The 14030-nt window shown below is 54.5% G+C and overlaps 1 protein-coding gene across 1 annotated transcript in view; it reads right to left on the reverse strand.

Annotated features, from left to right (window-relative positions):
• The window catches only part of GALNT9 (polypeptide N-acetylgalactosaminyltransferase 9), a 93340-nt gene that overhangs the window by 10195 nt on the left and 69115 nt on the right, over positions 1-14030 (reverse strand). The window lies entirely within an intron of this gene.

Genomic DNA, 14030 nt, shown 5'->3' on the forward strand with positions numbered 1-14030 from the left:
ATTTTAAAATAGCAGCTTGCGGGACTTCCCTGGTGGCGCAGTGGTTAAGAATCCGCCTGCTAACGCGGGGGACACGGGTTCGATCCCTGGTCTGGGAAGATCCCACATGCCGTGGAGCAACTAAGCCCATGCACCACAACTACTGAGCCTGCGCTCTAGAGCCCACGAGCCACAACTACTGAAGCCCGTGCGTCTAGAGCCCGTGCTCCGCAACAAGAGAAGCCACCGCAATGAGAAGCCTGTGCACCGCAATGAAGAGTAGCACCCACTCGCTGCAACTAGAGAAGAAAGCCCGTGTGCAGCAATGAAGACCCAATGCAGCCAAAAATAAAATAAATAAAATAAGTAAATTTATTTTTAAAAAAAGAGCAGCTTGCTATGCAAACAGTGCTTCAAGCACCCCAGACACAGTCTCGGTCTAAAGGAAAAGTCTAAACAAACAGCTGTTTCCTCTGCAAATAAGGCTCCCCAAAGTCCCTAACTTCTAGAACCCTCACTTGTAACAGAAATGTTATCTTGCATCAGGATCTCCTTTCATGCCTGCTTGCTTCCGCACTGCTTCACCTAACAAAACAGCCTTACTAGGCATGGGTTGTGTTAGTCTGTTCTATTCTACCCCATCCTATGCGATCCTACCTGTGCCACGGGGCGCCCAGATATTTGGGTCACACAGCTCTGGGTGTGTCCAGGAGCATGTTTCCAGGTGAGCTGAACACAAGTTGGTGGGCTGAGTAAAGCAGATTGCCCTCCTCAGTATGGGTGGGCCCCCAACCAATCAGTTGAAGGCCTGAACAGAACGAAAAGGCTGAGGGAGGGACAATTCACTCCCTTCGCCCGACGGTCGTCGAGCTGGGACGCTGGTCTTCTCCCGCCTTCGGACTTGGTCTGGGACCACACCCTCGGCTCTCCTGGGCCTCTGGCTTGCCAACTGCAGGTCTGGGGCTTCTGAGCCTCCGTAACTGTGTGGGCCAATTCCTTATCATCTCTGGAGAACCCAGACTAATGTCCTACCCTATCCTATCCCACCCCGTCCCATCCCACTGAAAAAATGCTGGTGCAACCCACCAGGTTGACTTCACCATGAACAACTCAGTCTGATCAACTTGGCCCAAGCTCTCTTCGGTCAGATTCTTACCCCTAAGCCTCTTCTAATTCAGACATTTTGGAGGTGCCAGGCATGTGCTAAGCACCTTACTCGCCTCATCTCACTCAACCCACCACGACCCAGGAAGGACGGGTACCACAGGCAATGTTCTCCTCACTGTACAGAAGAAGATACCGAGGGTCAGAGAGGTTAAGCCAGTCACACGAGCTCACGGGACCTGACCAGGCCTGACTGATCCCACAGCCTCTTAATGTCAATGCTGTGCTGCCCACACCTCCCACACACAGACACTGTCTTCTGGAAACTGTTGTCTTTTATAGTTGAAATATAACATCAGTTCACAAACATTTGTCCGTGCAGCCACAGTTGAAAGTTGTCGTTTCTTTTTTTTTTTTTAATAATTTTTATTGAAATATAGTTGATTTACAGTGTTGTGGGGTTTTTTTTTTTTTTTGGCTGCTTTGGGTCTTTGTTGCTGCGCGCAGGCTTTTCTCTAGTTGCGGCGAGGGGGGCTACTCTTTGTTGTGGTGTGCGGTCTTCTCATTGCCGTGGCTTCTCTTGTTGTGGAGCACGGGCTCTAGGCCCACGGGCCTCAGTAGTTGTGGTGCACGCGCTCAGTAGTTGTGGCTCGCGGGCTTAGTTGCTCCGCGGTGTATGGGATCTTCCCGGACCAGGGATCAAACCCGTGCCCCCTGCATTAGCAGGCGGATTCTTAACCACTGCACCACCAGGGAAGTCTGAAAGTTGTCATTTCTTATCGCAGAGAGGATGGGCCTTAATTCACTTCCCTATTGCCCCAGTTATTAGACATTTAGATTTTCCTCCTGTAGTTTCTTCACTATTAAAATCAAGGCTGTACTCCATATTAGAAACACTTTCTTGGGCTAAACCGTCACTGTAAGTTGGCAGGCACGGGTACTTTAAAGTCTTGCTGACAAGTACCGCTGGGTGTTTCTCAGTCTTGGGCATGGATTTCACTGCGTGGGTCCCTCTGGCCCCTTGTCTAGCGTTCTTCAGCCTAAACGTTCTCCCTTACGCCCAGTTTAAGTGGCGCCGGCTTCATCAAGGCCCACTCCTCCCGGACAGCGACTGCACAGGGTGGCCTTGATGCCTCGGGGCTCCAGCCTGAATTTCCAGAACCCACTTTGGGGCCCGTGAGGAGAGGGGCTTGAGAAGCGGGGCTGGCTTCACGGGAGGCATGGAAGGCAGAGCCTGCTAGAGCTCACAGCAACTAGAGGCCGCCCTCGTTTCCTGGGGCCGTGTAACGAGGACCACAGACCAGGTGTAAACAACAGACACGTTCTCTCACAGCCCTTGAGGCCCCGCTCCCTCCGAGGCTCCAGGGGAGGGTCCCACCTCCCTCTCCCAGCTTCTGGTGGCCCCAGGTGCTCTTGGCTTGGGGCCCCATCCCTCCTGTCACGCGGCCTCCCCCGCTGTGGGTCTGTGTCTCAGGTTCCCCTCTCCTCTCTTGCGTAAGGACAGCAGCCATCAGATTTAGGGCCCACCCTAATTCCAGGAGGATCTCATCTTGAGACCCCCTCACAGCTTCCAGGCAGAGGTCTCTGGGGCCGCCATTCACCCACCACAGACGCCAAGCCCCCGTCTCGGGGAAGAGGACGGCCCAGCCCTGCCTGCTCCCTCGGTCCCACTCTCTGCCTCCGGAAAGCAGAGGAAGAAGGCAGGAAAATCTTGCTGCGGGCAACGGGCGGCCCCTCCAGACACCACCCACAGCTGTGATAAGAAATCACGTGAGCGCGGGAGGGGAGGCTGCCCGCTCCTCGTGGCTCACTGAGCACGTGGCCAGCGCGCTCTCCCCTGGCCCGGCTCAGGGCCACGCGGGACCACTGCTTGGCCCCCTGCAGGGTCAACAGGCAGCACCCACGGCCTTCGCCCGATGGTGAGAACCGCGCATGCTCCGTATCAGAGACGCGGCGGATGTTTACGCCCGGGTCCCGAGCGGCAGACGCGGTCTTGCTTCCACGTGGCTTTGCTTCCACGTGGCTGGAGGTGGGGCCGCAGGGGGAGGGCTGAGGGCCCTGCCCAACTCCCACCACTTCCGCTCACACACCTCTGTCAAACCGCGGCGCGTGGCCCAGCTGCCCAGGAGGCTGGGAGCGCAGGTGGACACCTGGTAAGCTGGGAACCTTCCAGGAGGCCAAACACTGAAGCAAGCAGAGGAAGCTCTGCAGACCCGCAGGGCAGGTGCCTGGTCCCCCTGCCCATCCTCTGGGGCCACCGGCACCGCACGTTTCCTGAGGGGCCTCCCTGCCGTCCGTGCCTGCCTGGCCTCCACCCGGGGCCGGGGCTTCTGTCCAGCCGTCCAGTCCAATGAACCTCCCAGGACTCGCCACCCCTCGCCCCTGCCCGTCTCAGAGCCCACCCCACACCCTGCCCAGGGCCTCTGTGCTGGCTGTTCCCTGTGGCGGGGACGCCCTCCCCGACCTCTGCCTGCCCAGCTGCCTCTCCACCTTCAACCCTGCTCGGATGTCACCTCCTCTGCGACTCCCTCCTTACCACCCCATTACAGCGCAGCCTCTCAAGCCTCATTCCCCGGCCAGCCCTGTCTACCTCTGTGGCTTTCGTGTCCTTCTAACGTGTGACACCGTTTACCTGCTGATTCCATGTTGTCTGTCTGCCCCACTAAAATGTAAGCCTCAGTCAGTGGGGTTTTCCACTGCTGCATTCCCAGCTGACAAAGCTGGATCAGGAAGTAGCGGTGGGATGAAGATAAACCCCAACAAGGCCACGCGGGGGCGGCGGGGGATTAACCTCGTCCTCGTTGCAGATGAAAATAAGAACTGAGGCTCAGAGACGTTAAGAAACACATCCAGGGTCACACAGCTGGTTCGTGGTGGGACAGGGATTCAGAACCCTTGCACGAAGACCCTGAAGTTGCTGCTTCACCCACAGCTGTGAAAGGTGTCACGGGGACGATTCACACGATCTAAGTGTTTCTGTCACACCCACCCTGTGTCTCAACCACTAATTATCTCAATCGACTTCGTTAATTGCCACCCAAACAGAAACAGCAATCACGAGGCAGAGGACCAGGTGTCAGGCCTGCAGGCAGCTGCTTGGAGGAAGGGCGAAGGGCACGGGGAGGGGCGGGAACCCACCCGCCCACCCCACCCAAAGGGACCCCCACCCCTCAGCCGGCAGATCTCCTCAGCTCCTGGAGCCTTGGTGCTTGTTTCTGAAGCTGGGATTCCAGAGCAGCAGCCTTTATACATAAGCCCTTCTCCTTAAAAAGTCCGGAAATAATGGTCCATCAGCAGGAATGCCAGTGAAGGTTTATTTACCCTCCAGCCGCCCTGGCAATGCGAGCCCGACAGGTGCCCCAATAGGAGCCGAGGGGCTGAGACCAGGACCCGGTGACAGGGGGGCCGCGTGTGGCCTGGGGATGGCAGAGCGGGCGACAGGGCCTGAGTGCCTTCCCTCGAATCGATGCTCTTAGGACGTCCATCGTGAATCAAGCTGCCATTTCTCATGGTTTCTTCCCCATCTTCTTCCTGCACCACAATGGTCAACACGACATTTCTGGAGAGCCCTGCTACTAAAAAGCCGGTGCTTCCTGAAACCTGAGCGGAGAAGGAAAACGGTCCCAGCCGCTTGGCGGGGGAGGCCACGTGTCTGTGCATCATCTGCATGGAGACGCTTCTCTGAACTCAGTTCATTCCCTTGGCCGCGCAGCCCAGGAGCGTGGCACGCGGCCCCTCGCCGGCCCCGCCTCTCCGTGAGCCTTCCCGTGAGGGCCGAGGGACGCGGAGGGGGACTGCCGCGCTGCCAGGGCAGGAGCTCCCCAGTCTGCTCTGCGGTGGCATCTCCTGGTGGAGGTTAAAATCCTCACCCCTGTTGACCACATCAGAACTGATGGTCTGATGGTCGGGTCCCTGGGGCCCGAATCTGCACTCGGGGTGGGGCGTGCTGTCCCGGGGCCTCCTGGGGAGGCGGAAGGAGCAAGCCCCGCGGTTCTGTTTGGATATAGCTGAACACAGGGGCCTCTGCTGCTGCAACCAGGATTTCTAACTGGGTCCCCCCAGAGAGGCGACGCGGCCTGCGGCTCGACCCTGCAGCGAGACCCGCAGGGCGGCCAGGTGGGTGGGAAAGGACACGCACGTTGCGCGCACGCACACACGCACACTCACGCCCGCCACTGGGGACAGCTCGCCCTGTGGACGTGCAGCTGTTCTGTGGAGCAGCCCCCTGCCCCGTGGAGGGGACTTTAGGAGGGACATCCAGGAGCCCCCCGGGGCCTCTGCCGGAGCCCTAGGGCCCAGCGCACCGGCCACTGGGACAGAAGGCAGCTCTGCACTGACACATCTTGGACCCGAAATAAAGAGCTTCGGGCCCAGAGCAGAGACCCAGCCAGTCTCAGGTCCGTTGGAGCTGGCGGCCCAGCAAACAACCGCAGCTGCTTCTCCAGACGCAGCCCTGGTCCCCGAGGGGGATGGAGGAGGTGTGGGGGTCGGACGTCTGCTCCCTGCTGCCTCAGCGTTGACCCCGAAGGCCTCAGGGGTCCCAGGGTCGAAGCTGGAGAGAGGCCGGGGCTGCTGCAGCTTCTCAGCGTGGTCTGGGGGCCGGTCAGCAGTGCGGATGGTCAGGCCCGGCCCGCCCTCCCTGATCAGAACTGAGAAACGCCCCTGGGAGACCTGGCGGGAGGTGCCACGGCGACGGTCGAGCCCCTGTTTATGTATCCAATCCCACCACAGGTGGGCGCTGGCTGGTCAAACAGTGCCGGATAACAGATACACCACCAGGCTGCGGGAATTCCCTGGCGGTCCAGTGGTTAGGGTTCGGCACTTTCGCTGCCATGGCCCAGGGTTCAATCCCTGGTTGGGGAACTAAGATCCCATAAGCCACGCAGCGTGGCCAAAAAAACCCCGAAAAACAAAACAAACAAAACCACTGGGCTGGTCCACCAGCCTGGAAATGCAGGCAGTCTGAGCCTTGAGCCCCTCCCCAAACGTCTGTCCATCCTTCCTGTACTTTCAGAGAACCCAGGGAGCACCACTGGTGTGGCCCAGCCTGATTCACGTGGCCACTGCCAGGCTGGGTCAGGGCTGGGGACACCACCTCCTTCAGGATTATTCAGGAGAAGGATCACCCCAAAGGGCATTGGAAAAGAGGGCATTGATTCATGTGCCCAAATGCAAACGTCCATGACCTATAATGCTGGCTCATTAGGAGACAGCTGGCCTGGGCTTGCACAGACTCGAGACAGGCCAGAGGGGAGCTATGCAGAGGGGAGAGGAGGGTTGGCCTGTGTAGTAACTGTGTCTTTTTTTTTTTTTTTGGTGGCTCCAAGTGGCCCATGGGATCTTAGTTCCCCGACCAGGGATCAAACCTGGGCCCTCGGCAGTGAAAGCTCTGAGTCCTAACCACTGGACTGCCAGGGAATTCCCTTAACTGTGTCTTTTAAATTTCTTTATTCTGATACTTTGACGTCTGGGGCCTCGCTGACCCGGAGGGACGGCCTCTCCCAGGTTCCCGATTCCAGGAGGCTGTAAACCACTCACCCGAGCGCCCCTGTCACGTGTAACCCAGCCGGCCCGAGCCCCACCCCGACCCCCCTCTGTGGGCTCTCACGCCCAGGGCAGGGCCAGCCCCGCGCCCCAGAGCCCCGGGAATGGCTCAGCCTGCCACTGCTGGGCTCCTCTGAGGCATCTTCCCCTGGGAACCCCAGTAAACGCTCTGACCCCGGTGCCTCCCCCCCCCCGCACCCCCCCCCCCCCCCCCCCGCCTCCGGACCTCCCCGCGGCCCCTCCTCCTGGGAGCCTCCCGTCAGTGGGCGTGGTCTCCTGATCCGCTGGCCGCTCCATACCTGAGTAATAATAAAACAGCTGGCCAGGGCTGGCGGCTACCTGCGGGCTGAGACAGCAGGTGACAGCGGGGCCTTAGACCCCAGTTCCCTCTCAGCTTTCATCTCACACAGCAGGGCGCGCCTGGTCACTCCACAGAGGCCCGTCCCCATTATTATTCTCCAGCTGCCCTGGAGGAAGATTCTGGCTGCTGGGCAAACTCAGAGTGTGCTGCCGGGAGAGCTGAGAGCTGCTGGCTCCCGCGAGCGGGCCTGGGAGAAACTTCTGCTGGTGGTGGGCTTGCCAGCGTCCTCGTGACTGCTCTCTGGTCCAGCCTGTTTAAGGACACTTGGGAGGGAATGATGCACAAACTCTGGCTCTCGGGGGTGCACACCCCAGTCAGGCGCCGTGGGCCCCGCCGGGGCCACTTTGGCAGAACAGAAGTCGGCAGTTTCACAGGCGACCTGCTCGGCACCCTCAAGTCTTTCTCACATGATTTGCAGGTGACACAGAGAGGCTTTCAGTACCACAAACCATCCCTGGCACGCATCCTGAGCTGCGGCTGTATCAGCCCTGCCCGTGTGCGCACAGATGCCTGGTGGCGGCCGAGTCCCGGCTGTTCCGCGGACTCTGCTGTGCGTCCAGGCGGGAAGGGCTCTCTGGGCGCGGCCCTCGGCTCCCGGTGACGCTGTTTCTTGGCAGCTGGATCCGCACAGGAGTTCACGCCTGGCTTCCATCTCAGCGCACTGCAGGCAGCGGGGCACAGGCCGGGCGGCTCCACGCAGCCCCTGGGGACCCGGCACCTTCGCGGCGGCCCCGTGCTCTCCCAGCGGCTGTTGGATGGAGAAGGAGCACGGGCGTGGGCGCGGAGGATGGCGTGGGAGGACGTCCCTGCTCAGGCCTGAGGGTGGAGCCGCCGCCCCCTCCCCGCATTGCCCCATCCGGGAGTGGGGGGGCGGGGGTGGGAGGCCACTCCTAATGGGGCGGGGCGGTGCTGGACTCCAGGAAAGGGAGGCTTGCCATCACGCAGGGAGCTTTGCTGCAGGGGGAGGGGAGGGGAGGGGAGGGGAGGGGAGGGGAGGGGAGGGGAGGGGAGAGAAGCAAAATGGAGGGGGGCGATCCCGCCTGCGTGGGAGACCCCGTGGAAGAGAAGGAGCACGTGCTGAGTGAAGGCTGGAGAAGCAAATGAGAGGTCCAGAACGGCCCACCTCCATTCATCCCTTCTAAGGGGCGTCTGTGCTAGAGCTGGGGAGGGGCTGGCGTTTCCGAGGCTTCTCCCAGGGGGGCTTATCTGCATGAGTCAATTCCTTGGTTCCGAACAAGAGGCACCGCAGCAGTATAACAGGCGGAGTGGGGAAGCCGGAGGTGGGGTGTGGGAGCCCAGCCTGGCGTCTCCTCGCTGCGCCGCCCTGCAGCCCTGAAGGGCATTTTCTAAGGCAGGAGGAGGGCTCGTGGCAGATGCTGGTGGGTCCCCAGGCCTGCAGCACCCATTCCCGGCTTCCCCTCGCTGTGTCCCTGGCCTGCACTGGGCATCTTCCTCCTGAGATCCGTGTGCCCTCATCACCCCTCTGGGAAGGGGCTCCACAGTCTGTGGGGCACGTGTTTTCTCTTCGGGCCGGTGAGCAGGGGACTCATTGGCCAGGCCAGAGGGAGCCTCAGGGGCCGAAGCTGGTGTCTTTACTGAGTGTTATTCTGCGTTTAAAGCTGGCTTTGTCCAGGCGGTGCATTATGAGGAACATCTTCTTGAGTCTCTGGGCTTGTCATCCTTGGGCTAGCCTGCGTTTGTAAATGGTGAGGACAACTCGGGGACAATTTAGTTCTTAACTCCTAGGTTTACATGTGATGAACACACACGTTTCCTTCTGGGTGTTGGGATCCACTGAACGTGATAGAAGCTGGTTTTCACCTTGAAAATACTGAGGATGGGACTTTGCCTGTCAAGCTATGGCCAACATCTACTCAGGTTGGCCTCTCTCTTTTTTACCTTTGTAATAATCCATGGATCCAAAACTGATCAAACTGTCCATCCATCCTCCCATTCACTCATTGATAAACCCATTCATCCACCCATCTACTCGTCCATCTATCCATCCACCACCTTTCCACCATCCACCAATCTATCCATCCACTCATCTATCCATCCATCCATCCATCCATCCATCCATCCATCCACTCTTCCATCCACCCATCCACCCATCCATCCATCCATCCATCCATCCACCCATCCATCCATCCTTCCATCCATCCACCCACCCATTCATCTGCATCAGTGCATACAATCAACATGACTCTAGGCGATGTGCAGAGCTGTACTAAGATTAGGAAATCAAATTGAGAGGTGAAGCAAGCTCAGTGTTCCTAGCCCAGGCCTCTAGGAAAAAGGTTGGATGCACCAGTGGTCCAGGCTGAGGCTGAGAGGAACCCAGGCATCCTGCCTCACACCTGGCACATACCCAAGAGGTACCAACCATCATCTTCCTTTTGGCAGTACAGAGTTTCCGCCTTTAACAAAAAAACAGGGCTTTATATTCACTCTGAAGAAAACCATGTGCCTCATTTTTAGAGATTTCACATCTGAACCTAATTTTTAAAAAAGATTTACAATCTGCCCAATTGCCCCCCACCCCAGCCCAGGTCCAATTTCAGGAAATAATTCCTGCCAAGGCTGATGCCTCCCTCTTGTCACACAGACTCCTGGCTCTGCAGGAATGATTCATCTCCAGGGGCAGAATTTGACTGGATTTAGCTTTGGAAAAGCAAGTCCCATCTCCCAGGGCTCAGTTGGGCTCAATTCATAAATTTTTGACAAGAAAACATCTCTTCCTGGACTATCTGAGGCTATATATATATATATATATATGTATACACACATATGCTATAAAAACTGCTGTTTCAGTGTTCTGCTCTTATGCCAGACACACAGAAACTTTCAAGCTGAGCTTTCATTCCAGGTTCCTCCCACTTGCTTCACTGAATGCTTTGAACTTCTCAAACAAAAGAAAAGAAAAAACCAGTTTCCTTCCTTCTAAACAAGTGGTGCTCAAAGTGTGGTCCTTGGGGAATCCCCTGGCGGTCCAGTGGTTAGGACTTGGCGCTCTCACTGCCAGGGGTCCAGGTTCAATCCCTGGTTGGGGAAGGCGGCCAAAAAAAAAAAAAAAAAAAGTGTGGTTCTCGGACCACAAACATCAGCATCCCCCAACCCTCCTTAGAAATGCAGATTCTCAGGCTGCACTCCGGCTGCATTCCTACTGAATCAGAAACTCTGGGAATGTTTTAATAAGCCCTTTGGGGGGGAGGTTCTGATGTTTGCTGCAGTTTGAGAACAGCTGTGCTAAATGCTGAGGCTTCTCATCCCTCCCCCCACCTTCTCATTAGTACTTTGAGCACTTGGCATAATCGTCTATTTCAGAAGCTCTGTCCCTTGAACGCTACTTGAGGGTGGGACCACATCTTCTTGAGTTTTCTGTCCTCAAACAGAAGTGAGGCTATACTTTTTAGGTCATGATTCCCATGGAACCAAGCCCACTGTAGCTGGATGAAATGACAAAGAAGACATCTAGCTAATATCATGGATGTGAAAATCTCCCCTATCTGCCCCAAACATATAGAAATGATAGACAAAATGATTTTAAAAGTTAAAAATATATACTAGAAAACAAGATGAAATTCTGCTCAGCTCAGAAAGAGCAGAAATGCGCTGGTGTAAGTGAGACTGAAGCTCTAAGGCCCATGCATCTCACCCTTACGAGGGGACGGGGGCTGAATGCGTAGCCAGGATCCTTGTGTGAAGCCTGGGGCTGAGACTAGGCTCCCTGATTACGAGTAGGAGGTGAAACCAGCTCTGACTGATCCCTGGGGTTCAGCCAGAAATAATCTACCGAGAGAGGAAGCAGACACGTACACAGCACCTGGAATCAGGCTGGTTCTCTGCATGAGAAATGAAACTGGAGATCTCAGGGTGAAAACTATCGCTAATCAACTATGGTTCAATAAAAAGAAAAAAAGGAAAAAAAAAAACCTAAGCCACTAAATTCTCAGCCATGGATCTGGGGACAAGATAACCTGAAACTTCCTCCCAGGAATGAGTGAGTGTGCTGTGAAGATACAGCTCCCATGAAAGATGAGCTCTCAAAAAAATTACAAAGCACACAAGGAAACCTGATTCCAGGAGAGTCACCAACAAATCCAAAGATGGGTGAATTTAAACCCAAGGAAAGAGAGAGAGAAAAAGTGACTAAAAAGGTCTTAAGCAGACTATTAAGATTTTTTAAAGAGATGAAGGAATGAGGGAAAAGCACTCATCAACATAGAACAGGAGGTTATGAATCAAAACAGGCAGTTACAAAAAAGAACAAGCAGATATGAAAAATACCACCGGAAGATCTCATAAATATAAGATGTATTCATTAAAATTAAAAGGCAAAGCTAAATAGGTGGCTTAAATAGTCATCTGGACCTGGCTGAAGGTAGAATTTGTTCACTGGAATATGGAGCTGAGGAAATTACCCAGAGCACATGGTAGGATGAGGAAGATGTGGTAAAGTGGATGAGATCTGAAGAGACCTGGAGGGTCGATGGAACAACCTCACCAGGCATCCAACAGGATTTCCAGATCAGGTGAGGCCACATGCTAAGAACCCGAGCATTTTCTGGAGCTGTAAAACAGAAGCCTCAGGTTGATGACGTACACCAGGACTCAAGAAGAATGCAAGGCAAAGGGTCATAGAACACGAGGGATTCAGGGCCCAGGACTATCTTCCCATCCATTCCTGTGTGACACTCTGTAAACTCAACTGACATACAGGTGGACAGAGTCTGATAAAATGTTTCTAAGTTCATACAAAAGAGGAAAAGCAAGAGAGCAGCCAGGAAGATTCTAAAATAACAATGAGGAAGCATTCAGTTGCTAGACATTAGCATATTTTATAAAGCAGGAGATAATGGCTAAAAGTAGAAAGTTCAAAATAGACACAAGCATATCTAGAAGCACTTAGAATATGATAAAGGTTGCCTTTCTCATCAGTGGGAAAGGATGGAATGTTTAGTGGATGGTGTGCAAAGAGATAGTCCATCTTTTAAAACAGTATAAAGAAGGATCACAGCCTTACTTATGTAAAGAACATATTCCAAATGGATTAAAGATTTTAATGTAAAAAAAGAACTATAAGTGTCAGAAGGAAATGTGGTCAAATAGTCTTTCAGATAGGCCTAAGAAGGACAGCAAATGCACAAGCCATTTAATAAAAAAGTAGATACTTACATGAAAAAATTCTCTCTATAAAAAGTCAACATCATAAAATTAAGAACAAGGAAAGCACTTGTGTCACACAATAAAGAGTTAATATCCCTAATGTATGAAGTGCTCTTAAAATCTACTAGAAAATGAGGGACGTCACGAGAAAAAAATGAGCAAAGAAAGAAAAATATATGGTCAACGAATGTACAAGAATATTAACCTCATTAGTAATTGAAGAAAAGCAAGTTAAACAACAGGACATTCCCTGTGTGTCTGTCATATATGAAAAAAGGAAGATTATATTTAATCAGATCACATGTGTTATATGCCTGGGAAACTGCCTCCTCATGTACCATTTGAGAGAACACACACCACACACACACACACACACACACACACACACACTGCATACACAGACACACACCACATACTCAGACGCACACACACCACACACAGACATGTAGATACACAGACACACATACCACACACCAAGCACACACACACACCCCACATACCACATACACATGACACACACACCACACACACCACATACACAGACACACACCACACACAGACTTTTGCGGGGGGCAAGGAGGAGGATTTGGCAAATTGTATCAAAAGCCATAAAATTATGTGTTTCAGCTGATCTAGCAATTCCATCTCTAGAAGCTCATCCTGAGGAAATGCTGAGATGTGAAGGAAGGTCCAGACGTGAGAACACGATTTCAGGGCTGTGCCGTGTGGAGGGGCTGCCCCGTTATAGACAGAGACCCCCCGTCGAGTAACTGTTGGGGTCATGGCTTTCAAGAAATGTACACATATATAAAACATAAGCAAAAATGTGGCGCACATTATGTGTACGTGTACACGTGCACGTGGAGAGAATGTTTAGACACACGCAAGGCACCTCTGAGAGGATGTCCACCCTGGCAACGACAGAGACAGAATCCTGGGTGACTTGATTTTGTTCCTGTTAGCTGACCTTGTGTTTTTGTAATAAAAGTCGCTCTTGTAAAGGGAAGAAAAACAGTATTCCAGAAATCCCTGCACAAACACTGAGCACCATCACATGCTGGTTACATTTCATTTCATCCCCAGCCGGTCCCAGGAGTTATGTCCTACACGCCCCTTGGGGACAGAAATGGGAACTGAGGCTCAGAGAGGAGGTGCCCAGGTGGCTGACGGGCAGGGCCACCTCCAAATGCGAGTCTCAAGGGGACACCTGAAGACCCCATGCAGCCACGGGGCTTTTCCACAGGACACTCAAGTGGACTGAGACGTTCCCTCCCCCGCGTTGCACCCGCTTCCGCTGTCTGGAGGCCTGGGTCATCTGTTTGGGGAAGCGGAGGCTGGCTGGGCAGGTGAGGGGTCTCCCTGCGGGCTACTGGGGAGAGGACGTGCGTCCTCACCTTATCAGGCAAACAGACCCACTTGTGACTAGAACGAGCCCTTCCTGAAGCAGAACCAGAATGGGACTTCACAGCCCACTCCCCACCGCCACCAAGAAAGGTCCAGGACCAGCCTGGGGGACACCCACAGCCCCTCTGGTGTGGACCGTGGAGCAGCGTGGATTCCTCCGCGAGTAACGAGGCCACGTCCCTGCTCTGGCAGGACAGGAACCTGTGACGATCCACTCCCGGGGAATAGGGAGAACCTGCCACCCGGCCCCAGATGTCTAGCGCTAAGGCAGCCCCTCAAAGGGTCGGGAGTTGAAGGTGCAGTAACTGCCCTCCGTGCTGAGAGGTTTGCCTGTAACACCCTGGGAAGGCAGCGAGTCGGAACATTTTAAAATAGAGAAGCAAACGATTTCCAATTTCTGTGTGGCAGAGCTTGCCTAACCAGGCGCGTGCCTCTTGATTCTGTCTTGACCTTTATTAAACCTAATGGACGC

Source organism: Balaenoptera acutorostrata, chromosome 13 (assembly GCF_949987535.1).
Source record: "Balaenoptera acutorostrata chromosome 13, mBalAcu1.1, whole genome shotgun sequence".
NCBI classification, from domain to species: domain Eukaryota; kingdom Metazoa; phylum Chordata; class Mammalia; order Artiodactyla; family Balaenopteridae; genus Balaenoptera; species Balaenoptera acutorostrata.